Genomic DNA, 27,932 nt, shown 5'->3' on the forward strand with positions numbered 1-27,932 from the left:
AACTGAGATTGAGGGTCCGGTGGTTGTCTGCACTTTTGTGCTGGGCACCCCAGGGAGGCCCGGGGGCTGGCTGGACAACGCGGTCTGCTGGGCGGGGGGGGGGGGTTTGGAGGAGCAACTGATGCCCTTTGCACTTTGGGTAGCAAGTGTCTGAGGTGTCTCTGAGCCCTGCGCCATGTCGGGGGTGGGGGTGGGAGGTGGGGGGGGGGTGGAGGAGCAGGAGGAGGAGGAGGAGGAGGAGGTGGGAAGGGCCGTGGCCTGCAGTCGTGTTCCCGGGGTGGCTTCTTCCACAGGCTGCTTGGCCTGGGCTCCCTGCACCTGGGCCTTTGGAGGACTGGCCCTGTGCTTGCCAACGCTTCCCCTGCAGGGACCCAGAGCTGGGAGGTTGCATCTCTCAGCCCTGGGTCGGGCAGAGCCCCAGCGGGCCATGCCCACAACCTCTCTCAGCACGGGTCCCCCAGAAGGCTCCTTTGGGACCAGGATTCTCTTGCGGGTGACTCTTTAAGGTCTGGCCCCTGGATGGAGGGGCACCAGGAGTAGAGGAGCAGGAAGGGGAAGGGGGTGGCCGTGCGAGGGGACACTTTCAGGCCAAGTCCCAGCTTCAGCCTGATCCTCCTGGGAACCCCGGGGTGTACGTCACACCTCCTGGTTGTCCCGCTCTGAGACAAGGAGCCGGGCTTCGCATTCCCCCAGCAGCCAGTCGTGGGCTGAGGACACCTGGGGCGTTGGGAACTCCCTGGCTTCTCCTTGGCTTAACATCTGGAGCTGCTTGTGAATCGCGCCGCCACACACACCCGAGTGCAGGTGTCTTCTGCACAGACTGCGGGCCTCGCTCTTCTGAATGCCGCTAGCTCGCCACCCACCCACGGGTGAACCTGGTCAGGGTACTTTCTCTCGGGGGCAGACTCTGATCCTGGCGGGCTACCGGTGTCTCTGTTTGCTCGTTTCTTTCTTCCATTTCGGGAAAGGCTTCCTTACTGGGTGTGGAAATCTCCTATGCCTTTCCTCGCCTATTCTGTCAGCTTTAAAATTCTCTTTCAGTTGCCACCCTCACAGATGGATTAGGAAACTCTTTCCGGTGCACTCATTAGTGAAATGACCTCAATGAAGCTGGAATCCAATATCTAATCGCCGATTTTTAGCGAGTCCACACGCCAGGGGGGTCGGGGTCCAATGCAGCCCCGGCCAGGCCCAGGCCCCTTGGACTGGGCCACAGGAGGACACAGAGGAGGGTCCCGGCCCCCACGGTCGCGTTGCCGGCAGTTCTCCAAGGGCTTGGGCGTTTTCCAGAGGTAGGAGATGGAGGGGACTGATTTCTTCAGCGCCCCACTAACCACGCCACCCCACCCATGGGACACATCCCTAGAGAGAGAGAGAGACGCCCCATACACTCGCTCCCCTCCCCCATGCGCTGTGCCCCAGCCCGGGCCCGGGGGAATAGGCGGCAGCCCACCCACAGGGTGGGGGGCGCAGCTGAAAGGGGTTGTCGGGGAGGGCGGCCCCTGCCTGGGGTCAAAGGGCGGGCGACCCGCGCGTGCCCAATCGGCGGCGGCGGCGGCGGCGGCGGCCACGAGCTGGGGGTGGGCCAGGCGAGGAGAGGAAGGGGGCTGGAAGGTCTCCACCTTGGCGAGTCCAGCCGTGGAGGCGCATCTTGTGTGAGTGTGAGTGAGTGAGTGTGAGTGTGAGTGTGTGTGTGTGTGTGTGTGTGTGTATAGAGAGACAGCCCCCCACCCCGGCCCGCCGCTCCCTGCCCGCCCCGCCCCGCCCCGCCTGTCACCCCCGTCCCTCGGAGCCCGCCGGACCCGGCCGGTGAACTCAACAGGCCCGCCCGGTGCGGGTCAGCGCCGGCGCGGGGCCTGGGGCGGGAGGAGGCGGCGGGGAAGCGCAGAGAGGCTCGGCTTCTTGAGCGGGGCAGGGGCGCCCTCCGCCGTCTAGGGCCACACCACCCTGAACGCGCCCGATCTCGTCTGGTCTCGGAAGCTAAGCAGGGTCGGGCCTGGTTAGTACTTGGATGGGAGACCGCCTGGGAATACCGGGTGCCGTAGGCTTCTTTTTTTTTTTTTTTTTTTTTTGTTTTGCCTCTTGTTCTGTCCCCTCTCTGGGAGCGAGGCGGCGGCCCGGGGCGGGGGTCACCCCCACCCTCAGCGCCCGCCGCGGTGCCTGGCGCCCCAGCCCGCACCGTGGGGCCTCCTCTTGTCCCAAGCCGCGACACCGCCGTCACGCGGCAGCATGCGTGGCTTCTGGACTGTCAGGTCTCAGACCAAAGGTCTGCTCCGTGGGAACCGACACGCTGGAGGAAACCTTGAGAGTCTGAGAGGGGAGGGAGTTCCAGAAGAAGGCCAGGATGTCATTTTGAGGGAGTATGTGACCAGAACTCGTCCCGTTGCTTTTGGGGTTCTATGGGCTACACGTAGGAATCTTTGGTGGTGGCACCTGATGTTGGGGGATCCGGAGTCACACCCAGACCTGCCCCACAGGCCTCCTTTTACTTTTCTCTTCGGATTCATTATGTTTAAAAAGTGTCTCTTATCTCTATGATTGCATTTTCTTTTCTCTCTCTTTTCAAGCAGATGATGGGAGTCCAAGTATTAAGGTGACATGTGTTGCCCGTGCCCCCCTCCCCCCTGTGTTCTTATTCATTAACCTCTGATGTTGTTCCAGCGTATTGTGGGGGTACCAATGTTAAGGTCGGGTACGTTGCCCTCTCCCAGCCTCCCCCCTCGGGTCAGAGCCTCAAGTGCGCCCATCCCCCAGTCGGTGCGCACCCACCCCATTCCTAATGGAGGTGTATGCCCATCCCCTCCCCCCACCCGCCCGACACCCACCCGATGAAGGTGATTCCTCTGTGTCCACTTGGGTGTCCGTCGGTTCGTACCCATTTGCTGGTGAGCGCGAGCACGTGGTGCTCGTGTGTCCATTCTTGGGCTACCTGGCTTACTGGAACGGGTTCCAGCTCTGGCCAGGAGAACCACGAGAGGTGCCCTCTCACCGCTGCTCCTCCTAGCTGAATAGCACTCCGTGGTGTCCACGCGCCACATTTCATTTACGCACTCGTGGGTCGATGGGCACTCGGGTCGCTTCCAGGTCTTTGCGATTGTGACTTGTGCCCTGACTCTAACCCTAACCCTTACCCAGCCCCGTCTCCTCCTCGGCCCCTGCCTGACTGACTCCTTCCCGCCCGGCCTGTCACCTGTCACCGTCCTCTGCCCCTGCCTGACACGCTCCTCCCCGCCCGGGCCGTCACCGTCCTCGGCCCCTGCCTGACGGGGCTCCTCCGTCGCCTGGGCCTTCCAAGGGCTTGGTGTGGACGCTGGTTCCAGGACGCCCTCCCAGGAACCCGGTAGCAGGGCGGCCGCAGCGTCTCGCGCCACCCAACCGTCCGCCGGCCGGCGGCCGTCGCTAAGTGGCCTGCGGGGGACGTGCCCCCACTGTGGGGCGGGCGCCCAGCCTGGTGTCTTCTCTGAGGCCCCGTGGCTGCTTTTCCCCCCCCCGCAAGGGGAGAGCCGCGGAGGTGGGGACCGCCTCCTCGTGGGGACGTACACCCAGCTCTCCACGTCGGATTCCGGGGCTCTCTGTCCTGCCAGATGGCCCAGCTGGCCTGCGGGTCCTTAGAGTGGCAAAAACATCCGAAAACTGAGATTGAGGGTCCGGTGGTTGTCTGCACTTTTGTGCTGGGCACCTCAGGGAGGCCCGGGGGCTGGCTGGACAACGCGGTCTGCTGGGCGGGGGGGGGGGTTTGGAGGAGCAACTGATGCCCTTTGCACTTTGGGTAGCAAGTGTCTGAGGTGTCTCTGAGCCCTGCGCCATGTCGGGGGTGGGGGTGGGAGGTCGGGGGGGGTGGAGGAGCAGGAGGAGGAGGAGGAGGAGGAGGTGGGAAGGGCCGTGGCCTGCAGTCGTGTTCCCGGGGTGGCTTCTTCCACAGGCTGCTTGGCCTGGGCTCCCTGCACCTGGGCCTTTGGAGGACTGGCCCTGTGCTTGCCAACGCTTCCCCTGCAGGGACCCAGAGCTGGGAGGTTGCATCTCTCAGCCCTGGGTCGGGCAGAGCCCCAGCGGGCCATGCCCACAACCTCTCTCAGCACGGGTCCCCCAGAAGGCTCCTTTGGGACCAGGATTCTCTTGCGGGTGACTCTTTAAGGTCTGGCCCCTGGATGGAGGGGCACCAGGAGTAGAGGAGCAGGAAGGGGAAGGGGGTGGCCGTGCGAGGGGACACTTTCAGGCCAAGTCCCAGCTTCAGCCTGATCCTCCTGGGAACCCCGGGGTGTACGTCACACCTCCTGGTTGTCCCGCTCTGAGACAAGGAGCCGGGCTTCGCATTCCCCCAGCAGCCAGTCGTGGGCTGAGGACACCTGGGGCGTTGGGAACTCCCTGGCTTCTCCTTGGCTTAACATCTGGAGCTGCTTGGGAATCGCGCCGCCACACACACCCGAGTGCAGGTGTCTTCTGCACAGACTGCGGGCCTCGCTCTTCTGAATGCCGCTAGCTCGCCACCCACCCACGGGTGAACCTGGTCAGGGTACTTTCTCTCGGGGGCAGACTCTGATCCTGGCGGGCTACCGGTGTCTCTGTTTGCTCGTTTCTTTCTTCCATTTCGGGAAAGGCTTCCTTACTGGGTGTGGAAATCTCCTATGCCTTTCCTCGCCTATTCTGTCAGCTTTAAAATTCTCTTTCAGTTGCCACCCTCACAGATGGATTAGGAAACTCTTTCCGGTGCACTCATTAGTGAAATGACCTCAATGAAGCTGGAATCCAATATCTAATCGCCGATTTTTAGCGAGTCCACACGCCAGGGGGGTCGGGGTCCAATGCAGCCCCGGCCAGGCCCAGGCCCCTTGGACTGGGCCACAGGAGGACACAGAGGAGGGTCCCGGCCCCCACGGTCGCGTTGCCGGCAGTTCTCCAAGGGCTTGGGCGTTTTCCAGAGGTAGGAGATGGAGGGGACTGATTTCTTCAGCGCCCCACTAACCACGCCACCCCACCCATGGGACACATCCCTAGAGAGAGAGAGAGACGCCCCATACACTCGCTCCCCTCCCCCATGCGCTGTGCCCCAGCCCGGGCCCGGGGGAATAGGCGGCAGCCCACCCACAGGGTGGGGGGCGCAGCTGAAAGGGGTTGTCGGGGAGGGCGGCCCCTGCCTGGGGTCAAAGGGCGGGCGACCCGCGCGTGCGCAATCGGCGGCGGCGGCGGGGGCGGCCACGAGCTGGGGGTGGGCCAGGCGAGGAGAGGAAGGGGGCTGGAAGGTCTCCACCTTGGCGAGTCCAGCCGTGGAGGCGCATCTTGTGTGAGTGTGAGTGAGTGAGTGTGAGTGTGAGTGTGTGTGTGTGTGTGTGTGTGTGTATAGAGAGACAGCCCCCCACCCCGGCCCGCCGCTCCCTGCCCGCCCCGCCCCACCCCGCCTGTCACCCCCGTCCCTCGGAGCCCGCCGGACCCGGCCGGTGAACTCAACAGGCCCGCCCGGTGCGGGTCAGCGCCGGCGCGGGGCCTGGGGCGGGAGGAGGCGGCGGGAAAGCGCAGAGAGGCTCGGCTTCTTGAGCGGGGCAGGGGCGCCCTCCGCCGTCTAGGGCCACACCACCCTGAACGCGCCCGATCTCGTCTGGTCTCGGAAGCTAAGCAGGGTCGGGCCTGGTTAGTACTTGGATGGGAGACCGCCTGGGAATACCGGGTGCCGTAGGCTTCTTCTTTTTTTTTTTTTTTTTTTGTTTTGCCTCTTGTTCTGTCCCCTCTCTGGGAGCGAGGCGGCGGCCCGGGGCGGGGGTCACCCCCACCCTCAGCGCCCGCCGCGGTGCCTGGCGCCCCAGCCCGCACCGTGGGGCCTCCTCTTGTCCCAAGCCGCGACACCGCCGTCACGCGGCAGCATGCGTGGCTTCTGGACTGTCAGGTCTCAGACCAAAGGTCTGCTCCGTGGGAACCGACACGCTGGAGGAAACCTTGAGAGTCTGAGAGGGGAGGGAGTTCCAGAAGAAGGCCAGGATGTCATTTTGAGGGAGTATGTGACCAGAACTCGTCCCGTTGCTTTTGGGGTTCTATGGGCTACACGTAGGAATCTTTGGTGGTGGCACCTGATGTTGGGGGATCCGGAGTCACACCCAGACCTGCCCCACAGGCCTCCTTTTACTTTTCTCTTCGGATTCATTATGTTTAAAAAGTGTCTCTTATCTCTATGATTGCATTTTCTTTTCTCTCTCTTTTCAAGCAGATGATGGGAGTCCAAGTATTAAGGTGACATGTGTTGCCCGTGCCCCCCTCCCCCCTGTGTTCTTATTCATTAACCTCTGATGTTGTTCCAGCGTATTGTGGGGGTACCAATGTTAAGGTCGGGTACGTTGCCCTCTCCCAGCCTCCCCCCTCGGGTCAGAGCCTCAAGTGCGCCCATCCCCCAGTCGGTGCGCACCCACCCCATTCCTAATGGAGGTGTATGCCCATCCCCTCCCCCCACCCGCCCGACACCCACCCGATGAAGGTGATTCCTCTGTGTCCACTTGGGTGTCCGTCGGTTCGTACCCATTTGCTGGTGAGCGCGAGCACGTGGTGCTCGTGTGTCCATTCTTGGGCTACCTGGCTTACTGGAACGGGTTCCAGCTCTGGCCAGGAGAACCACGAGAGGTGCCCTCTCACCGCTGCTCCTCCTAGCTGAATAGCACTCCGTGGTGTCCACGCGCCACATTTCATTTACGCACTCGTGGGTCGATGGGCACTCGGGTCGCTTCCAGGTCTTTGCGATTGTGACTTGTGCCCTGACTCTAACCCTAACCCTTACCCAGCCCCGTCTCCTCCTCGGCCCCTGCCTGACTGACTCCTTCCCGCCCGGCCTGTCACCTGTCACCGTCCTCTGCCCCTGCCTGACACGCTCCTCCCCGCCCGGGCCGTCACCGTCCTCGGCCCCTGCCTGACGGGGCTCCTCCGTCGCCTGGGCCTTCCAAGGGCTTGGTGTGGACGCTGGTTCCAGGACGCCCTCCCAGGAACCCGGTAGCAGGGCGGCCGCAGCGTCTCGCGCCACCCAACCGTCCGCCGGCCGGCGGCCGTCGCTAAGTGGCCTGCGGGGGACGTGCCCCCACTGTGGGGCGGGCGCCCAGCCTGGTGTCTTCTCTGAGGCCCCGTGGCTGCTTTTCCCCCCCCGCAAGGGGAGAGCCGCGGAGGTGGGGACCGCCTCCTCGTGGGGACGTACACCCAGCTCTCCACGTCGGATTCCGGGGCTCTCTGTCCTGCCAGATGGCCCAGCTGGCCTGCGGGTCCTTAGAGTGGCAAAAACATCCGAAAACTGAGATTGAGGGTCCGGTGGTTGTCTGCACTTTTGTGCTGGGCACCCCAGGGAGGCCCGGGGGCTGGCTGGACAACGCGGTCTGCTGGGCGGGGGGGGGGGGGTTTGGAGGAGCAACTGATGCCCTTTGCACTTTGGGTAGCAAGTGTCTGAGGTGTCTCTGAGCCCTGCGCCATGTCGGGGGTGGGGGTGGGAGGTGGGGGGGGGGGTGGAGGAGCAGGAGGAGGAGGAGGAGGAGGAGGTGGGAAGGGCCGTGGCCTGCAGTCGTGTTCCCGGGGTGGCTTCTTCCACAGGCTGCTTGGCCTGGGCTCCCTGCACCTGGGCCTTTGGAGGACTGGCCCTGTGCTTGCCAACGCTTCCCCTGCAGGGACCCAGAGCTGGGAGGTTGCATCTCTCAGCCCTGGGTCGGGCAGAGCCCCAGCGGGCCATGCCCACAACCTCTCTCAGCACGGGTCCCCCAGAAGGCTCCTTTGGGACCAGGATTCTCTTGCGGGTGACTCTTTAAGGTCTGGCCCCTGGATGGAGGGGCACCAGGAGTAGAGGAGCAGGAAGGGGAAGGGGGTGGCCGTGCGAGGGGACACTTTCAGGCCAAGTCCCAGCTTCAGCCTGATCCTCCTGGGAACCCCGGGGTGTACGTCACACCTCCTGGTTGTCCCGCTCTGAGACAAGGAGCCGGGCTTCGCATTCCCCCAGCAGCCAGTCGTGGGCTGAGGACACCTGGGGCGTTGGGAACTCCCTGGCTTCTCCTTGGCTTAACATCTGGAGCTGCTTGTGAATCGCGCCGCCACACACACCCGAGTGCAGGTGTCTTCTGCACAGACTGCGGGCCTCGCTCTTCTGAATGCCGCTAGCTCGCCACCCACCCACGGGTGAACCTGGTCAGGGTACTTTCTCTCGGGGGCAGACTCTGATCCTGGCGGGCTACCGGTGTCTCTGTTTGCTCGTTTCTTTCTTCCATTTCGGGAAAGGCTTCCTTACTGGGTGTGGAAATCTCCTATGCCTTTCCTCGCCTATTCTGTCAGCTTTAAAATTCTCTTTCAGTTGCCACCCTCACAGATGGATTAGGAAACTCTTTCCGGTGCACTCATTAGTGAAATGACCTCAATGAAGCTGGAATCCAATATCTAATCGCCGATTTTTAGCGAGTCCACACGCCAGGGGGGTCGGGGTCCAATGCAGCCCCGGCCAGGCCCAGGCCCCTTGGACTGGGCCACAGGAGGACACAGAGGAGGGTCCCGGCCCCCACGGTCGCGTTGCCGGCAGTTCTCCAAGGGCTTGGGCGTTTTCCAGAGGTAGGAGATGGAGGGGACTGATTTCTTCAGCGCCCCACTAACCACGCCACCCCACCCATGGGACACATCCCTAGAGAGAGAGAGAGACGCCCCATACACTCGCTCCCCTCCCCCATGCGCTGTGCCCCAGCCCGGGCCCGGGGGAATAGGCGGCAGCCCACCCACAGGGTGGGGGGCGCAGCTGAAAGGGGTTGTCGGGGAGGGCGGCCCCTGCCTGGGGTCAAAGGGCGGGCGACCCGCGCGTGCGCAATCGGCGGCGGCGGCGGGGGCGGCCACGAGCTGGGGGTGGGCCAGGCGAGGAGAGGAAGGGGGCTGGAAGGTCTCCACCTTGGCGAGTCCAGCCGTGGAGGCGCATCTTGTGTGAGTGTGAGTGAGTGAGTGTGAGTGTGAGTGTGTGTGTGTGTGTGTGTGTGTGTATAGAGAGACAGCCCCCCACCCCGGCCCGCCGCTCCCTGCCCGCCCCGCCCCACCCCGCCTGTCACCCCCGTCCCTCGGAGCCCGCCGGACCCGGCCGGTGAACTCAACAGGCCCGCCCGGTGCGGGTCAGCGCCGGCGCGGGGCCTGGGGCGGGAGGAGGCGGCGGGAAAGCGCAGAGAGGCTCGGCTTCTTGAGCGGGGCAGGGGCGCCCTCCGCCGTCTAGGGCCACACCACCCTGAACGCGCCCGATCTCGTCTGGTCTCGGAAGCTAAGCAGGGTCGGGCCTGGTTAGTACTTGGATGGGAGACCGCCTGGGAATACCGGGTGCCGTAGGCTTCTTCTTTTTTTTTTTTTTTTTTTTGTTTTGCCTCTTGTTCTGTCCCCTCTCTGGGAGCGAGGCGGCGGCCCGGGGCGGGGGTCACCCCCACCCTCAGCGCCCGCCGCGGTGCCTGGCGCCACAGCCCGCACCGTGGGGCCTCCTCTTGTCCCAAGCCGCGACACCGCCGTCACGCGGCAGCATGCGTGGCTTCTGGACTGTCAGGTCTCAGACCAAAGGTCTGCTCCGTGGGAACCGACACGCTGGAGGAAACCTTGAGAGTCTGAGAGGGGAGGGAGTTCCAGAAGAAGGCCAGGATGTCATTTTGAGGGAGTATGTGACCAGAACTCGTCCCGTTGCTTTTGGGGTTCTATGGGCTACACGTAGGAATCTTTGGTGGTGGCACCTGATGTTGGGGGATCCGGAGTCACACCCAGACCTGCCCCACAGGCCTCCTTTTACTTTTCTCTTCGGATTCATTATGTTTAAAAAGTGTCTCTTATCTCTATGATTGCATTTTCTTTTCTCTCTCTTTTCAAGCAGATGATGGGAGTCCAAGTATTAAGGTGACATGTGTTGCCCGTGCCCCCCTCCCCCCTGTGTTCTTATTCATTAACCTCTGATGTTGTTCCAGCGTATTGTGGGGGTACCAATGTTAAGGTCGGGTACGTTGCCCTCTCCCAGCCTCCCCCCTCGGGTCAGAGCCTCAAGTGCGCCCATCCCCCAGTCGGTGCGCACCCACCCCATTCCTAATGGAGGTGTATGCCCATCCCCTCCCCCCACCCGCCCGACACCCACCCGATGAAGGTGATTCCTCTGTGTCCACTTGGGTGTCCGTCGGTTCGTACCCATTTGCTGGTGAGCGCGAGCACGTGGTGCTCGTGTGTCCATTCTTGGGCTACCTGGCTTACTGGAACGGGTTCCAGCTCTGGCCAGGAGAACCACGAGAGGTGCCCTCTCACCGCTGCTCCTCCTAGCTGAATAGCACTCCGTGGTGTCCACGCGCCACATTTCATTTACGCACTCGTGGGTCGATGGGCACTCGGGTCGCTTCCAGGTCTTTGCGATTGTGACTTGTGCCCTGACTCTAACCCTAACCCTTACCCAGCCCCGTCTCCTCCTCGGCCCCTGCCTGACTGACTCCTTCCCGCCCGGCCTGTCACCTGTCACCGTCCTCTGCCCCTGCCTGACACGCTCCTCCCCGCCCGGGCCGTCACCGTCCTCGGCCCCTGCCTGACGGGGCTCCTCCGTCGCCTGGGCCTTCCAAGGGCTTGGTGTGGACGCTGGTTCCAGGACGCCCTCCCAGGAACCCGGTAGCAGGGCGGCCGCAGCGTCTCGCGCCACCCAACCGTCCGCCGGCCGGCGGCCGTCGCTAAGTGGCCTGCGGGGGACGTGCCCCCACTGTGGGGCGGGCGCCCAGCCTGGTGTCTTCTCTGAGGCCCCGTGGCTGCTTTTCCCCCCCCGCAAGGGGAGAGCCGCGGAGGTGGGGACCGCCTCCTCGTGGGGACGTACACCCAGCTCTCCACGTCGGATTCCGGGGCTCTCTGTCCTGCCAGAAGGCCCAGCTGGCCTGCGGGTCCTTAGAGTGGCAAAAACATCCGAAAACTGAGATTGAGGGTCCGGTGGTTGTCTGCACTTTTGTGCTGGGCACCCCAGGGAGGCCCGGGGGCTGGCTGGACAACGCGGTCTGCTGGGCGGGGGGGGGGGGTTTGGAGGAGCAACTGATGCCCTTTGCACTTTGGGTAGCAAGTGTCTGAGGTGTCTCTGAGCCCTGCGCCATGTCGGGGGTGGGGGTGGGAGGTCGGGGGGGGGGTGGAGGAGCAGGAGGAGGAGGAGGAGGAGGAGGTGGGAAGGGCCGTGGCCTGCAGTCGTGTTCCCGGGGTGGCTTCTTCCACAGGCTGCTTGGCCTGGGCTCCCTGCACCTGGGCCTTTGGAGGACTGGCCCTGTGCTTGCCAACGCTTCCCCTGCAGGGACCCAGAGCTGGGAGGTTGCATCTCTCAGCCCTGGGTCGGGCAGAGCCCCAGCGGGCCATGCCCACAACCTCTCTCAGCACGGGTCCCCCAGAAGGCTCCTTTGGGACCAGGATTCTCTTGCGGGTGACTCTTTAAGGTCTGGCCCCTGGATGGAGGGGCACCAGGAGTAGAGGAGCAGGAAGGGGAAGGGGGTGGCCGTGCGAGGGGACACTTTCAGGCCAAGTCCCAGCTTCAGCCTGATCCTCCTGGGAACCCCGGGGTGTACGTCACACCTCCTGGTTGTCCCGCTCTGAGACAAGGAGCCGGGCTTCGCATTCCCCCAGCAGCCAGTCGTGGGCTGAGGACACCTGGGGCGTTGGGAACTCCCTGGCTTCTCCTTGGCTTAACATCTGGAGCTGCTTGGGAATCGCGCCGCCACACACACCCGAGTGCAGGTGTCTTCTGCACAGACTGCGGGCCTCGCTCTTCTGAATGCCGCTAGCTCGCCACCCACCCACGGGTGAACCTGGTCAGGGTACTTTCTCTCGGGGGCAGACTCTGATCCTGGCGGGCTACCGGTGTCTCTGTTTGCTCGTTTCTTTCTTCCATTTCGGGAAAGGCTTCCTTACTGGGTGTGGAAATCTCCTATGCCTTTCCTCGCCTATTCTGTCAGCTTTAAAATTCTCTTTCAGTTGCCACCCTCACAGATGGATTAGGAAACTCTTTCCGGTGCACTCATTAGTGAAATGACCTCAATGAAGCTGGAATCCAATATCTAATCGCCGATTTTTAGCGAGTCCACACGCCAGGGGGGTCGGGGTCCAATGCAGCCCCGGCCAGGCCCAGGCCCCTTGGACTGGGCCACAGGAGGACACAGAGGAGGGTCCCGGCCCCCACGGTCGCGTTGCCGGCAGTTCTCCAAGGGCTTGGGCGTTTTCCAGAGGTAGGAGATGGAGGGGACTGATTTCTTCAGCGCCCCACTAACCACGCCACCCCACCCATGGGACACATCCCTAGAGAGAGAGAGAGACGCCCCATACACTCGCTCCCCTCCCCCATGCGCTGTGCCCCAGCCCGGGCCCGGGGGAATAGGCGGCAGCCCACCCACAGGGTGGGGGGCGCAGCTGAAAGGGGTTGTCGGGGAGGGCGGCCCCTGCCTGGGGTCAAAGGGCGGGCGACCCGCGCGCGTGCGCAATCGGCGGCGGAGGCGGGGGCGGCCACGAGCTGGGGGTGGGCCAGGCGAGGAGAGGAAGGGGGCTGGAAGGTCTCCACCTTGGCGAGTCCAGCCGTGGAGGCGCATCTTGTGTGAGTGTGAGTGAGTGAGTGTGAGTGTGAGTGTGTGTGTGTGTGTGTGTGTGTGTATAGAGAGACAGCCCCCCACCCCGGCCCGCCGCTCCCTGCCCGCCCCGCCCCACCCCGCCTGTCACCCCCGTCCCTCGGAGCCCGCCGGACCCGGCCGGTGAACTCAACAGGCCCGCCCGGTGCGGGTCAGCGCCGGCGCGGGGCCTGGGGCGGGAGGAGGCGGCGGGAAAGCGCAGAGAGGCTCGGCTTCTTGAGCGGGGCAGGGGCGCCCTCCGCCGTCTAGGGCCACACCACCCTGAACGCGCCCGATCTCGTCTGGTCTCGGAAGCTAAGCAGGGTCGGGCCTGGTTAGTACTTGGATGGGAGACCGCCTGGGAATACCGGGTGCCGTAGGCTTCTTCTTTTTTTTTTTTTTTTTTTGTTTTGCCTCTTGTTCTGTCCCCTCTCTGGGAGCGAGGCGGCGGCCCGGGGCGGGGGTCACCCCCACCCTCAGCGCCCGCCGCGGTGCCTGGCGCCCCAGCCCGCACCGTGGGGCCTCCTCTTGTCCCAAGCCGCGACACCGCCGTCACGCGGCAGCATGCGTGGCTTCTGGACTGTCAGGTCTCAGACCAAAGGTCTGCTCCGTGGGAACCGACACGCTGGAGGAAACCTTGAGAGTCTGAGAGGGGAGGGAGTTCCAGAAGAAGGCCAGGATGTCATTTTGAGGGAGTATGTGACCAGAACTCGTCCCGTTGCTTTTGGGGTTCTATGGGCTACACGTAGGAATCTTTGGTGGTGGCACCTGATGTTGGGGGATCCGGAGTCACACCCAGACCTGCCCCACAGGCCTCCTTTTACTTTTCTCTTCGGATTCATTATGTTTAAAAAGTGTCTCTTATCTCTATGATTGCATTTTCTTTTCTCTCTCTTTTCAAGCAGATGATGGGAGTCCAAGTATTAAGGTGACATGTGTTGCCCGTGCCCCCCTCCCCCCTGTGTTCTTATTCATTAACCTCTGATGTTGTTCCAGCGTATTGTGGGGGTACCAATGTTAAGGTCGGGTACGTTGCCCTCTCCCAGCCTCCCCCCTCGGGTCAGAGCCTCAAGTGCGCCCATCCCCCAGTCGGTGCGCACCCACCCCATTCCTAATGGAGGTGTATGCCCATCCCCTCCCCCCACCCGCCCGACACCCACCCGATGAAGGTGATTCCTCTGTGTCCACTTGGGTGTCCGTCGGTTCGTACCCATTTGCTGGTGAGCGCGAGCACGTGGTGCTCGTGTGTCCATTCTTGGGCTACCTGGCTTACTGGAACGGGTTCCAGCTCTGGCCAGGAGAACCACGAGAGGTGCCCTCTCACCGCTGCTCCTCCTAGCTGAATAGCACTCCGTGGTGTCCACGCGCCACATTTCATTTACGCACTCGTGGGTCGATGGGCACTCGGGTCGCTTCCAGGTCTTTGCGATTGTGACTTGTGCCCTGACTCTAACCCTAACCCTTACCCAGCCCCGTCTCCTCCTCGGCCCCTGCCTGACTGACTCCTTCCCGCCCGGCCTGTCACCTGTCACCGTCCTCTGCCCCTGCCTGACACGCTCCTCCCCGCCCGGGCCGTCACCGTCCTCGGCCCCTGCCTGACGGGGCTCCTCCGTCGCCTGGGCCTTCCAAGGGCTTGGTGTGGACGCTGGTTCCAGGACGCCCTCCCAGGAACCCGGTAGCAGGGCGGCCGCAGCGTCTCGCGCCACCCAACCGTCCGCCGGCCGGCGGCCGTCGCTAAGTGGCCTGCGGGGGACGTGCCCCCACTGTGGGGCGGGCGCCCAGCCTGGTGTCTTCTCTGAGGCCCCGTGGCTGCTTTTCCCCCCCCGCAAGGGGAGAGCCGCGGAGGTGGGGACCGCCTCCTCGTGGGGACGTACACCCAGCTCTCCACGTCGGATTCCGGGGCTCTCTGTCCTGCCAGATGGCCCAGCTGGCCTGCGGGTCCTTAGAGTGGCAAAAACATCCGAAAACTGAGATTGAGGGTCCGGTGGTTGTCTGCACTTTTGTGCTGGGCACCCCAGGGAGGCCCGGGGGCTGGCTGGACAACGCGGTCTGCTGGGCGGGGGGGGGGGTTTGGAGGAGCAACTGATGCCCTTTGCACTTTGGGTAGCAAGTGTCTGAGGTGTCTCTGAGCCCTGCGCCATGTCGGGGGTGGGGGTGGGAGGTGGGGGGGGGGGTGGAGGAGCAGGAGGAGGAGGAGGAGGAGGAGGTGGGAAGGGCCGTGGCCTGCAGTCGTGTTCCCGGGGTGGCTTCTTCCACAGGCTGCTTGGCCTGGGCTCCCTGCACCTGGGCCTTTGGAGGACTGGCCCTGTGCTTGCCAACGCTTCCCCTGCAGGGACCCAGAGCTGGGAGGTTGCATCTCTCAGCCCTGGGTCGGGCAGAGCCCCAGCGGGCCATGCCCACAACCTCTCTCAGCACGGGTCCCCCAGAAGGCTCCTTTGGGACCAGGATTCTCTTGCGGGTGACTCTTTAAGGTCTGGCCCCTGGATGGAGGGGCACCAGGAGTAGAGGAGCAGGAAGGGGAAGGGGGTGGCCGTGCGAGGGGACACTTTCAGGCCAAGTCCCAGCTTCAGCCTGATCCTCCTGGGAACCCCGGGGTGTACGTCACACCTCCTGGTTGTCCCGCTCTGAGACAAGGAGCCGGGCTTCGCATTCCCCCAGCAGCCAGTCGTGGGCTGAGGACACCTGGGGCGTTGGGAACTCCCTGGCTTCTCCTTGGCTTAACATCTGGAGCTGCTTGGGAATCGCGCCGCCACACACACCCGAGTGCAGGTGTCTTCTGCACAGACTGCGGGCCTCGCTCTTCTGAATGCCGCTAGCTCGCCACCCACCCACGGGTGAACCTGGTCAGGGTACTTTCTCTCGGGGGCAGACTCTGATCCTGGCGGGCTACCGGTGTCTCTGTTTGCTCGTTTCTTTCTTCCATTTCGGGAAAGGCTTCCTTACTGGGTGTGGAAATCTCCTATGCCTTTCCTCGCCTATTCTGTCAGCTTTAAAATTCTCTTTCAGTTGCCACCCTCACAGATGGATTAGGAAACTCTTTCCGGTGCACTCATTAGTGAAATGACCTCAATGAAGCTGGAATCCAATATCTAATCGCCGATTTTTAGCGAGTCCACACGCCAGGGGGGTCGGGGTCCAATGCAGCCCCGGCCAGGCCCAGGCCCCTTGGACTGGGCCACAGGAGGACACAGAGGAGGGTCCCGGCCCCCACGGTCGCGTTGCCGGCAGTTCTCCAAGGGCTTGGGCGTTTTCCAGAGGTAGGAGATGGAGGGGACTGATTTCTTCAGCGCCCCACTAACCACGCCACCCCACCCATGGGACACATCCCTAGAGAGAGAGAGAGACGCCCCATACACTCGCTCCCCTCCCCCATGCGCTGTGCCCCAGCCCGGGCCCGGGGGAATAGGCGGCAGCCCACCCACAGGGTGGGGGGCGCAGCTGAAAGGGGTTGTCGGGGAGGGCGGCCCCTGCCTGGGGTCAAAGGGCGGGCGACCCGCGCGTGCGCAATCGGCGGCGGCGGCGGGGGCGGCCACGAGCTGGGGGTGGGCCAGGCGAGGAGAGGAAGGGGGCTGGAAGGTCTCCACCTTGGCGAGTCCAGCCGTGGAGGCGCATCTTGTGTGAGTGTGAGTGAGTGAGTGTGAGTGTGAGTGTGTGTGTGTGTGTGTGTGTGTGTATAGAGAGACAGCCCCCCACCCCGGCCCGCCGCTCCCTGCCCGCCCCGCCCCACCCCGCCTGTCACCCCCGTCCCTCGGAGCCCGCCGGACCCGGCCGGTGAACTCAACAGGCCCGCCCGGTGCGGGTCAGCGCCGGCGCGGGGCCTGGGGCGGGAGGAGGCGGCGGGAAAGCGCAGAGAGGCTCGGCTTCTTGAGCGGGGCAGGGGCGCCCTCCGCCGTCTAGGGCCACACCACCCTGAACGCGCCCGATCTCGTCTGGTCTCGGAAGCTAAGCAGGGTCGGGCCTGGTTAGTACTTGGATGGGAGACCGCCTGGGAATACCGGGTGCCGTAGGCTTCTTCTTTTTTTTTTTTTTTTTTTTGTTTTGCCTCTTGTTCTGTCCCCTCTCTGGGAGCGAGGCGGCGGCCCGGGGCGGGGGTCACCCCCACCCTCAGCGCCCGCCGCGGTGCCTGGCGCCCCAGCCCGCACCGTGGGGCCTCCTCTTGTCCCAAGCCGCGACACCGCCGTCACGCGGCAGCATGCGTGGCTTCTGGACTGTCAGGTCTCAGACCAAAGGTCTGCTCCGTGGGAACCGACACGCTGGAGGAAACCTTGAGAGTCTGAGAGGGGAGGGAGTTCCAGAAGAAGGCCAGGATGTCATTTTGAGGGAGTATGTGACCAGAACTCGTCCCGTTGCTTTTGGGGTTCTATGGGCTACACGTAGGAATCTTTGGTGGTGGCACCTGATGTTGGGGGATCCGGAGTCACACCCAGACCTGCCCCACAGGCCTCCTTTTACTTTTCTCTTCGGATTCATTATGTTTAAAAAGTGTCTCTTATCTCTATGATTGCATTTTCTTTTCTCTCTCTTTTCAAGCAGATGATGGGAGTCCAAGTATTAAGGTGACATGTGTTGCCCGTGCCCCCCTCTCCCCTGTGTTCTTATTCATTAACCTCTGATGTTGTTCCAGCGTATTGTGGGGGTACCAATGTTAAGGTCGGGTACGTTGCCCTCTCCCAGCCTCCCCCCTCGGGTCAGAGCCTCAAGTGCGCCCATCCCCCAGTCGGTGCGCACCCACCCCATTCCTAATGGAGGTGTATGCCCATCCCCTCCCCCCACCCGCCCGACACCCACCCGATGAAGGTGATTCCTCTGTGTCCACTTGGGTGTCCGTCGGTTCGTACCCATTTGCTGGTGAGCGCGAGCACGTGGTGCTCGTGTGTCCATTCTTGGGCTACCTGGCTTACTGGAACGGGTTCCAGCTCTGGCCAGGAGAACCACGAGAGGTGCCCTCTCACCGCTGCTCCTCCTAGCTGAATAGCACTCCGTGGTGTCCACGCGCCACATTTCATTTACGCACTCGTGGGTCGATGGGCACTCGGGTCGCTTCCAGGTCTTTGCGATTGTGACTTGTGCCCTGACTCTAACCCTAACCCTTACCCAGCCCCGTCTCCTCCTCGGCCCCTGCCTGACTGACTCCTTCCCGCCCGGCCTGTCACCTGTCACCGTCCTCTGCCCCTGCCTGACACGCTCCTCCCCGCCCGGGCCGTCACCGTCCTCGGCCCCTGCCTGACGGGGCTCCTCCGTCGCCTGGGCCTTCCAAGGGCTTGGTGTGGACGCTGGTTCCAGGACGCCCTCCCAGGAACCCGGTAGCAGGGCGGCCGCAGCGTCTCGCGCCACCCAACCGTCCGCCGGCCGGCGGCCGTCGCTAAGTGGCCTGCGGGGGACGTGCCCCCACTGTGGGGCGGGCGCCCAGCCTGGTGTCTTCTCTGAGGCCCCGTGGCTGCTTTTCCCCCCCCGCAAGGGGAGAGCCGCGGAGGTGGGGACCGCCTCCTCGTGGGGACGTACACCCAGCTCTCCACGTCGGATTCCGGGGCTCTCTGTCCTGCCAGATGGCCCAGCTGGCCTGCGGGTCCTTAGAGTGGCAAAAACATCCGAAAACTGAGATTGAGGGTCCGGTGGTTGTCTGCACTTTTGTGCTGGGCACCCCAGGGAGGCCCGGGGGCTGGCTGGACAACGCGGTCTGCTGGGCGGGGGGGGGGGTTTGGAGGAGCAACTGATGCCCTTTGCACTTTGGGTAGCAAGTGTCTGAGGTGTCTCTGAGCCCTGCGCCATGTCGGGGGTGGGGGTGGGAGGTGGGGGGGGGGTGGAGGAGCAGGAGGAGGAGGAGGAGGAGGAGGTGGGAAGGGCCGTGGCCTGCAGTCGTGTTCCCGGGGTGGCTTCTTCCACAGGCTGCTTGGCCTGGGCTCCCTGCACCTGGGCCTTTGGAGGACTGGCCCTGTGCTTGCCAACGCTTCCCCTGCAGGGACCCAGAGCTGGGAGGTTGCATCTCTCAGCCCTGGGTCGGGCAGAGCCCCAGCGGGCCATGCCCACAACCTCTCTCAGCACGGGTCCCCCAGAAGGCTCCTTTGGGACCAGGATTCTCTTGCGGGTGACTCTTTAAGGTCTGGCCCCTGGATGGAGGGGCACCAGGAGTAGAGGAGCAGGAAGGGGAAGGGGGTGGCCGTGCGAGGGGACACTTTCAGGCCAAGTCCCAGCTTCAGCCTGATCCTCCTGGGAACCCCGGGGTGTACGTCACACCTCCTGGTTGTCCCGCTCTGAGACAAGGAGCCGGGCTTCGCATTCCCCCAGCAGCCAGTCGTGGGCTGAGGACACCTGGGGCGTTGGGAACTCCCTGGCTTCTCCTTGGCTTAACATCTGGAGCTGCTTGGGAATCGCGCCGCCACACACACCCGAGTGCAGGTGTCTTCTGCACAGACTGCGGGCCTCGCTCTTCTGAATGCCGCTAGCTCGCCACCCACCCACGGGTGAACCTGGTCAGGGTACTTTCTCTCGGGGGCAGACTCTGATCCTGGCGGGCTACCGGTGTCTCTGTTTGCTCGTTTCTTTCTTCCATTTCGGGAAAGGCTTCCTTACTGGGTGTGGAAATCTCCTATGCCTTTCCTCGCCTATTCTGTCAGCTTTAAAATTCTCTTTCAGTTGCCACCCTCACAGATGGATTAGGAAACTCTTTCCGGTGCACTCATTAGTGAAATGACCTCAATGAAGCTGGAATCCAATATCTAATCGCCGATTTTTAGCGAGTCCACACGCCAGGGGGGTCGGGGTCCAATGCAGCCCCGGCCAGGCCCAGGCCCCTTGGACTGGGCCACAGGAGGACACAGAGGAGGGTCCCGGCCCCCACGGTCGCGTTGCCGGCAGTTCTCCAAGGGCTTGGGCGTTTTCCAGAGGTAGGAGATGGAGGGGACTGATTTCTTCAGCGCCCCACTAACCACGCCACCCCACCCATGGGACACATCCCTAGAGAGAGAGAGAGACGCCCCATACACTCGCTCCCCTCCCCCATGCGCTGTGCCCCAGCCCGGGCCCGGGGGAATAGGCGGCAGCCCACCCACAGGGTGGGGGGCGCAGCTGAAAGGGGTTGTCGGGGAGGGCGGCCCCTGCCTGGGGTCAAAGGGCGGGCGACCCGCGCGTGCGCAATCGGCGGCGGCGGCGGGGGCGGCCACGAGCTGGGGGTGGGCCAGGCGAGGAGAGGAAGGGGGCTGGAAGGTCTCCACCTTGGCGAGTCCAGCCGTGGAGGCGCATCTTGTGTGAGTGTGAGTGAGTGAGTGTGAGTGTGAGTGTGTGTGTGTGTGTGTGTGTGTGTATAGAGAGACAGCCCCCCACCCCGGCCCGCCGCTCCCTGCCCGCCCCGCCCCACCCCGCCTGTCACCCCCGTCCCTCGGAGCCCGCCGGACCCGGCCGGTGAACTCAACAGGCCCGCCCGGTGCGGGTCAGCGCCGGCGCGGGGCCTGGGGCGGGAGGAGGCGGCGGGAAAGCGCAGAGAGGCTCGGCTTCTTGAGCGGGGCAGGGGCGCCCTCCGCCGTCTAGGGCCACACCACCCTGAACGCGCCCGATCTCGTCTGGTCTCGGAAGCTAAGCAGGGTCGGGCCTGGTTAGTACTTGGATGGGAGACCGCCTGGGAATACCGGGTGCCGTAGGCTTCTTCTTTTTTTTTTTTTTTTTTTTTGTTTTGCCTCTTGTTCTGTCCCCTCTCTGGGAGCGAGGCGGCGGCCCGGGGCGGGGGTCACCCCCACCCTCAGCGCCCGCCGCGGTGCCTGGCGCCCCAGCCCGCACCGTGGGGCCTCCTCTTGTCCCAAGCCGCGACACCGCCGTCACGCGGCAGCATGCGTGGCTTCTGGACTGTCAGGTCTCAGACCAAAGGTCTGCTCCGTGGGAACCGACACGCTGGAGGAAACCTTGAGAGTCTGAGAGGGGAGGGAGTTCCAGAAGAAGGCCAGGATGTCATTTTGAGGGAGTATGTGACCAGAACTCGTCCCGTTGCTTTTGGGGTTCTATGGGCTACACGTAGGAATCTTTGGTGGTGGCACCTGATGTTGGGGGATCCGGAGTCACACCCAGACCTGCCCCACAGGCCTCCTTTTACTTTTCTCTTCGGATTCATTATGTTTAAAAAGTGTCTCTTATCTCTATGATTGCATTTTCTTTTCTCTCTCTTTTCAAGCAGATGATGGGAGTCCAAGTATTAAGGTGACATGTGTTGCCCGTGCCCCCCTCCCCCCTGTGTTCTTATTCATTAACCTCTGATGTTGTTCCAGCGTATTGTGGGGGTACCAATGTTAAGGTCGGGTACGTTGCCCTCTCCCAGCCTCCCCCCTCGGGTCAGAGCCTCAAGTGCGCCCATCCCCCAGTCGGTGCGCACCCACCCCATTCCTAATGGAGGTGTATGCCCATCCCCTCCCCCCACCCGCCCGACACCCACCCGATGAAGGTGATTCCTCTGTGTCCACTTGGGTGTCCGTCGGTTCGTACCCATTTGCTGGTGAGCGCGAGCACGTGGTGCTCGTGTGTCCATTCTTGGGCTACCTGGCTTACTGGAACGGGTTCCAGCTCTGGCCAGGAGAACCACGAGAGGTGCCCTCTCACCGCTGCTCCTCCTAGCTGAATAGCACTCCGTGGTGTCCACGCGCCACATTTCATTTACGCACTCGTGGGTCGATGGGCACTCGGGTCGCTTCCAGGTCTTTGCGATTGTGACTTGTGCCCTGACTCTAACCCTAACCCTTACCCAGCCCCGTCTCCTCCTCGGCCCCTGCCTGACTGACTCCTTCCCGCCCGGCCTGTCACCTGTCACCGTCCTCTGCCCCTGCCTGACACGCTCCTCCCCGCCCGGGCCGTCACCGTCCTCGGCCCCTGCCTGACGGGGCTCCTCCGTCGCCTGGGCCTTCCAAGGGCTTGGTGTGGACGCTGGTTCCAGGACGCCCTCCCAGGAACCCGGTAGCAGGGCGGCCGCAGCGTCTCGCGCCACCCAACCGTCCGCCGGCCGGCGGCCGTCGCTAAGTGGCCTGCGGGGGACGTGCCCCCACTGTGGGGCGGGCGCCCAGCCTGGTGTCTTCTCTGAGGCCCCGTGGCTGCTTTTCCCCCCCCCGCAAGGGGAGAGCCGCGGAGGTGGGGACCGCCTCCTCGTGGGGACGTACACCCAGCTCTCCACGTCGGATTCCGGGGCTCTCTGTCCTGCCAGAAGGCCCAGCTGGCCTGCGGGTCCTTAGAGTGGCAAAAACATCCGAAAACTGAGATTGAGGGTCCGGTGGTTGTCTGCACTTTTGTGCTGGGCACCCCAGGGAGGCCCGGGGGCTGGCTGGACAACGCGGTCTGCTGGGCGGGGGGGGGGTTTGGAGGAGCAACTGATGCCCTTTGCACTTTGGGTAGCAAGTGTCTGAGGTGTCTCTGAGCCCTGCGCCATGTCGGGGGTGGGGGTGGGAGGTCGGGGGGGGGGTGGAGGAGCAGGAGGAGGAGGAGGAGGAGGAGGTGGGAAGGGCCGTGGCCTGCAGTCGTGTTCCCGGGGTGGCTTCTTCCACAGGCTGCTTGGCCTGGGCTCCCTGCACCTGGGCCTTTGGAGGACTGGCCCTGTGCTTGCCAACGCTTCCCCTGCAGGGACCCAGAGCTGGGAGGTTGCATCTCTCAGCCCTGGGTCGGGCAGAGCCCCAGCGGGCCATGCCCACAACCTCTCTCAGCACGGGTCCCCCAGAAGGCTCCTTTGGGACCAGGATTCTCTTGCGGGTGACTCTTTAAGGTCTGGCCCCTGGATGGAGGGGCACCAGGAGTAGAGGAGCAGGAAGGGGAAGGGGGTGGCCGTGCGAGGGGACACTTTCAGGCCAAGTCCCAGCTTCAGCCTGATCCTCCTGGGAACCCCGGGGTGTACGTCACACCTCCTGGTTGTCCCGCTCTGAGACAAGGAGCCGGGCTTCGCATTCCCCCAGCAGCCAGTCGTGGGCTGAGGACACCTGGGGCGTTGGGAACTCCCTGGCTTCTCCTTGGCTTAACATCTGGAGCTGCTTGTGAATCGCGCCGCCACACACACCCGAGTGCAGGTGTCTTCTGCACAGACTGCGGGCCTCGCTCTTCTGAATGCCGCTAGCTCGCCACCCACCCACGGGTGAACCTGGTCAGGGTATTTTCTCTCGGGGGCAGACTCTGATCCTGGCGGGCTACCGGTGTCTCTGTTTGCTCGTTTCTTTCTTCCATTTCGGGAAAGGCTTCCTTACTGGGTGTGGAAATCTCCTATGCCTTTCCTCGCCTATTCTGTCAGCTTTAAAATTCTCTTTCAGTTGCCACCCTCACAGATGGATTAGGAAACTCTTTCCGGTGCACTCATTAGTGAAATGACCTCAATGAAGCTGGAATCCAATATCTAATCGCCGATTTTTAGCGAGTCCACACGCCAGGGGGGTCGGGGTCCAATGCAGCCCCGGCCAGGCCCAGGCCCCTTGGACTGGGCCACAGGAGGACACAGAGGAGGGTCCCGGCCCCCACGGTCGCGTTGCCGGCAGTTCTCCAAGGGCTTGGGCGTTTTCCAGAGGTAGGAGATGGAGGGGACTGATTTCTTCAGCGCCCCACTAACCACGCCACCCCACCCATGGGACACATCCCTAGAGAGAGAGAGAGACGCCCCATACACTCGCTCCCCTCCCCCATGCGCTGTGCCCCAGCCCGGGCCCGGGGGAATAGGCGGCAGCCCACCCACAGGGTGGGGGGCGCAGCTGAAAGGGGTTGTCGGGGAGGGCGGCCCCTGCCTGGGGTCAAAGGGCGGGCGACCCGCGCGTGCCCAATCGGCGGCGGCGGCGGCGGCGGCGGGGGCGGCCACGAGCTGGGGGTGGGCCAGGCGAGGAGAGGAAGGGGGCTGGAAGGTCTCCACCTTGGCGAGTCCAGCCGTGGAGGCGCATCTTGTGTGAGTGTGAGTGAGTGAGTGTGAGTGTGAGTGTGTGTGTGTGTGTGTGTGTGTGTATAGAGAGACAGCCCCCCACCCCGGCCCGCCGCTCCCTGCCCGCCCCGCCCCGCCCCGCCTGTCACCCCCGTCCCTCGGAGCCCGCCGGACCCGGCCGGTGAACTCAACAGGCCCGCCCGGTGCGGGTCAGCGCCGGCGCGGGGCCTGGGGCGGGAGGAGGCGGCGGGGAAGCGCAGAGAGGCTCGGCTTCTTGAGCGGGGCAGGGGCGCCCTCCGCCGTCTAGGGCCACACCACCCTGAACGCGCCCGATCTCGTCTGGTCTCGGAAGCTAAGCAGGGTCGGGCCTGGTTAGTACTAGGATGGGAGACCGCCTGGGAATACCGGGTGCCGTAGGCTTCTTCTTTTTTTTTTTTTTTTTTTGTTTTGCCTCTTGTTCTGTCCCCTCTCTGGGAGCGAGGCGGCGGCCCGGGGCGGGGGTCACCCCCACCCTCAGCGCCCGCCGCGGTGCCTGGCGCCCCAGCCCGCACCGTGGGGCCTCCTCTTGTCCCAAGCCGCGACACCGCCGTCACGCGGCAGCATGCGTGGCTTCTGGACTGTCAGGTCTCAGACCAAAGGTCTGCTCCGTGGGAACCGACACGCTGGAGGAAACCTTGAGAGTCTGAGAGGGGAGGGAGTTCCAGAAGAAGGCCAGGATGTCATTTTGAGGGAGTATGTGACCAGAACTCGTCCCGTTGCTTTTGGGGTTCTATGGGCTACACGTAGGAATCTTTGGTGGTGGCACCTGATGTTGGGGGATCCGGAGTCACACCCAGACCTGCCCCACAGGCCTCCTTTTACTTTTCTCTTCGGATTCATTATGTTTAAAAAGTGTCTCTTATCTCTATGATTGCATTTTCTTTTCTCTCTCTTTTCAAGCAGATGATGGGAGTCCAAGTATTAAGGTGACATGTGTTGCCCGTGCCCCCCTCCCCCCTGTGTTCTTATTCATTAACCTCTGATGTTGTTCCAGCGTATTGTGGGGGTACCAATGTTAAGGTCGGGTACGTTGCCCTCTCCCAGCCTCCCCCCTCGGGTCAGAGCCTCAAGTGCGCCCATCCCCCAGTCGGTGCGCACCCACCCCATTCCTAATGGAGGTGTATGCCCATCCCCTCCCCCCACCCGCCCGACACCCACCCGATGAAGGTGATTCCTCTGTGTCCACTTGGGTGTCCGTCGGTTCGTACCCATTTGCTGGTGAGCGCGAGCACGTGGTGCTCGTGTGTCCATTCTTGGGCTACCTGGCTTACTGGAACGGGTTCCAGCTCTGGCCAGGAGAACCACGAGAGGTGCCCTCTCACCGCTGCTCCTCCTAGCTGAATAGCACTCCGTGGTGTCCACGCGCCACATTTCATTTACGCACTCGTGGGTCGATGGGCACTCGGGTCGCTTCCAGGTCTTTGCGATTGTGACTTGTGCCCTGACTCTAACCCTAACCCTTACCCAGCCCCGTCTCCTCCTCGGCCCCTGCCTGACTGACTCCTTCCCGCCCGGCCTGTCACCTGTCACCGTCCTCTGCCCCTGCCTGACACGCTCCTCCCCGCCCGGGCCGTCACCGTCCTCGGCCCCTGCCTGACGGGGCTCCTCCGTCGCCTGGGCCTTCCAAGGGCTTGGTGTGGACGCTGGTTCCAGGACGCCCTCCCAGGAACCCGGTAGCAGGGCGGCCGCAGCGTCTCGCGCCACCCAACCGTCCGCCGGCCGGCGGCCGTCGCTAAGTGGCCTGCGGGGGACGTGCCCCCACTGTGGGGCGGGCGCCCAGCCTGGTGTCTTCTCTGAGGCCCCGTGGCTGCTTTTCCCCCCCCCGCAAGGGGAGAGCCGCGGAGGTGGGGACCGCCTCCTCGTGGGGACGTACACCCAGCTCTCCACGTCGGATTCCGGGGCTCTCTGTCCTGCCAGAAGGCCCAGCTGGCCTGCGGGTCCTTAGAGTGGCAAAAACATCCGAAAACTGAGATTGAGGGTCCGGTGGTTGTCTGCACTTTTGTGCTGGGCACCCCAGGGAGGCCCGGGGGCTGGCTGGACAACGCGGTCTGCTGGGCGGGGGGGGGGTTTGGAGGAGCAACTGATGCCCTTTGCACTTTGGGTAGCAAGTGTCTGAGGTGTCTCTGAGCCCTGCGCCATGTCGGGGGTGGGGGTGGGAGGTCGGGGGGGGGTGGAGGAGCAGGAGGAGGAGGAGGAGGAGGAGGTGGGAAGGGCCGTGGCCTGCAGTCGTGTTCCCGGGGTGGCTTCTTCCACAGGCTGCTTGGCCTGGGCTCCCTGCACCTGGGCCTTTGGAGGACTGGCCCTGTGCTTGCCAACGCTTCCCCTGCAGGGACCCAGAGCTGGGAGGTTGCATCTCTCAGCCCTGGGTCGGGCAGAGCCCCAGCGGGCCATGCCCACAACCTCTCTCAGCACGGGTCCCCCAGAAGGCTCCTTTGGGACCAGGATTCTCTTGCGGGTGACTCTTTAAGGTCTGGCCCCTGGATGGAGGGGCACCAGGAGTAGAGGAGCAGGAAGGGGAAGGGGGTGGCCGTGCGAGGGGACACTTTCAGGCCAAGTCCCAGCTTCAGCCTGATCCTCCTGGGAACCCCGGGGTGTACGTCACACCTCCTGGTTGTCCCGCTCTGAGACAAGGAGCCGGGCTTCGCATTCCCCCAGCAGCCAGTCGTGGGCTGAGGACACCTGGGGCGTTGGGAACTCCCTGGCTTCTCCTTGGCTTAACATCTGGAGCTGCTTGGGAATCGCGCCGCCACACACACCCGAGTGCAGGTGTCTTCTGCACAGACTGCGGGCCTCGCTCTTCTGAATGCCGCTAGCTCGCCACCCACCCACGGGTGAACCTGGTCAGGGTACTTTCTCTCGGGGGCAGACTCTGATCCTGGCGGGCTACCGGTGTCTCTGTTTGCTCGTTTCTTTCTTCCATTTCGGGAAAGGCTTCCTTACTGGGTGTGGAAATCTCCTATGCCTTTCCTCGCCTATTCTGTCAGCTTTAAAATTCTCTTTCAGTTGCCACCCTCACAGATGGATTAGGAAACTCTTTCCGGTGCACTCATTAGTGAAATGACCTCAATGAAGCTGGAATCCAATATCTAATCGCCGATTTTTAGCGAGTCCACACGCCAGGGGGGTCGGGGTCCAATGCAGCCCCGGCCAGGCCCAGGCCCCTTGGACTGGGCCACAGGAGGACACAGAGGAGGGTCCCGGCCCCCACGGTCGCGTTGCCGGCAGTTCTCCAAGGGCTTGGGCGTTTTCCAGAGGTAGGAGATGGAGGGGACTGATTTCTTCAGCGCCCCACTAACCACGCCACCCCACCCATGGGACACATCCCTAGAGAGAGAGAGAGACGCCCCATACACTCGCTCCCCTCCCCCATGCGCTGTGCCCCAGCCCGGGCCCGGGGGAATAGGCGGCAGCCCACCCACAGGGTGGGGGGCGCAGCTGAAAGGGGTTGTCGGGGAGGGCGGCCCCTGCCTGGGGTCAAAGGGCGGGCGACCCGCGCGCGTGCGCAATCGGCGGCGGCGGCGGGGGCGGCCACGAGCTGGGGGTGGGCCAGGCGAGGAGAGGAAGGGGGCTGGAAGGTCTCCACCTTGGCGAGTCCAGCCGTGGAGGCGCATCTTGTGTGAGTGTGAGTGAGTGAGTGTGAGTGTGAGTGTGTGTGTGTGTGTGTGTGTGTGTATAGAGAGACAGCCCCCCACCCCGGCCCGCCGCTCCCTGCCCGCCCCGCCCCACCCCGCCTGTCACCCCCGTCCCTCGGAGCCCGCCGGACCCGGCCGGTGAACTCAACAGGCCCGCCCGGTGCGGGTCAGCGCCGGCGCGGGGCCTGGGGCGGGAGGAGGCGGCGGGAAAGCGCAGAGAGGCTCGGCTTCTTGAGCGGGGCAGGGGCGCCCTCCGCCGTCTAGGGCCACACCACCCTGAACGCGCCCGATCTCGTCTGGTCTCGGAAGCTAAGCAGGGTCGGGCCTGGTTAGTACTTGGATGGGAGACCGCCTGGGAATACCGGGTGCCGTAGGCTTCTTCTTTTTTTTTTTTTTTTTTTTGTTTTGCCTCTTGTTCTGTCCCCTCTCTGGGAGCGAGGCGGCGGCCCGGGGCGGGGGTCACCCCCACCCTCAGCGCCCGCCGCGGTGCCTGGCGCCCCAGCCCGCACCGTGGGGCCTCCTCTTGTCCCAAGCCGCGACACCGCCGTCACGCGGCAGCATGCGTGGCTTCTGGACTGTCAGGTCTCAGACCAAAGGTCTGCTCCGTGGGAACCGACACGCTGGAGGAAACCTTGAGAGTCTGAGAGGGGAGGGAGTTCCAGAAGAAGGCCAGGATGTCATTTTGAGGGAGTATGTGACCAGAACTCGTCCCGTTGCTTTTGGGGTTCTATGGGCTACACGTAGGAATCTTTGGTGGTGGCACCTGATGTTGGGGGATCCGGAGTCACACCCAGACCTGCCCCACAGGCCTCCTTTTACTTTTCTCTTCGGATTCATTATGTTTAAAAAGTGTCT

The 27,932-nt window shown here is 63.7% G+C and overlaps 8 non-coding genes across 8 annotated transcripts; all 8 read left to right on the top strand.

The window, feature by feature from the left end:
* Positions 1-1,929: 1,929 nt before the first annotated feature.
* Positions 1,930-2,048, top strand: LOC142871142 (5S ribosomal RNA). Its single transcript, XR_012919417.1, has one exon. It is a non-coding gene; the product is annotated as a 5S ribosomal RNA (ribosomal RNA).
* Positions 2,049-5,555: 3,507 nt separating this feature from the next.
* On the top strand, positions 5,556-5,674 carry LOC142871143 (5S ribosomal RNA). The gene has a single exon (XR_012919418.1). It is a non-coding gene; the product is annotated as a 5S ribosomal RNA (ribosomal RNA).
* A 3,510-nt stretch (positions 5,675-9,184) lies between these two features.
* Positions 9,185-9,303, top strand: LOC142871144 (5S ribosomal RNA). The gene has a single exon (XR_012919419.1). It is a non-coding gene; the product is annotated as a 5S ribosomal RNA (ribosomal RNA).
* Positions 9,304-12,815: 3,512 nt separating this feature from the next.
* LOC142871147 (5S ribosomal RNA) lies at positions 12,816-12,934 on the top strand. The gene has a single exon (XR_012919422.1). It is a non-coding gene; the product is annotated as a 5S ribosomal RNA (ribosomal RNA).
* A 3,508-nt stretch (positions 12,935-16,442) lies between these two features.
* Positions 16,443-16,561, top strand: LOC142871158 (5S ribosomal RNA). The gene has a single exon (XR_012919429.1). It is a non-coding gene; the product is annotated as a 5S ribosomal RNA (ribosomal RNA).
* A 3,508-nt stretch (positions 16,562-20,069) lies between these two features.
* On the top strand, positions 20,070-20,188 carry LOC142871169 (5S ribosomal RNA). Its single transcript, XR_012919438.1, has one exon. It is a non-coding gene; the product is annotated as a 5S ribosomal RNA (ribosomal RNA).
* A 3,519-nt stretch (positions 20,189-23,707) lies between these two features.
* Positions 23,708-23,826, top strand: LOC142871208 (5S ribosomal RNA). The gene has a single exon (XR_012919472.1). It is a non-coding gene; the product is annotated as a 5S ribosomal RNA (ribosomal RNA).
* A 3,509-nt stretch (positions 23,827-27,335) lies between these two features.
* LOC142871180 (5S ribosomal RNA) lies at positions 27,336-27,454 on the top strand. Its single transcript, XR_012919446.1, has one exon. It is a non-coding gene; the product is annotated as a 5S ribosomal RNA (ribosomal RNA).
* The last annotated feature ends 478 nt before the right edge of the window (positions 27,455-27,932 follow it).

Source organism: Microcebus murinus, chromosome 5 (assembly GCF_040939455.1).
Source record: "Microcebus murinus isolate Inina chromosome 5, M.murinus_Inina_mat1.0, whole genome shotgun sequence".
NCBI classification, from domain to species: domain Eukaryota; kingdom Metazoa; phylum Chordata; class Mammalia; order Primates; family Cheirogaleidae; genus Microcebus; species Microcebus murinus.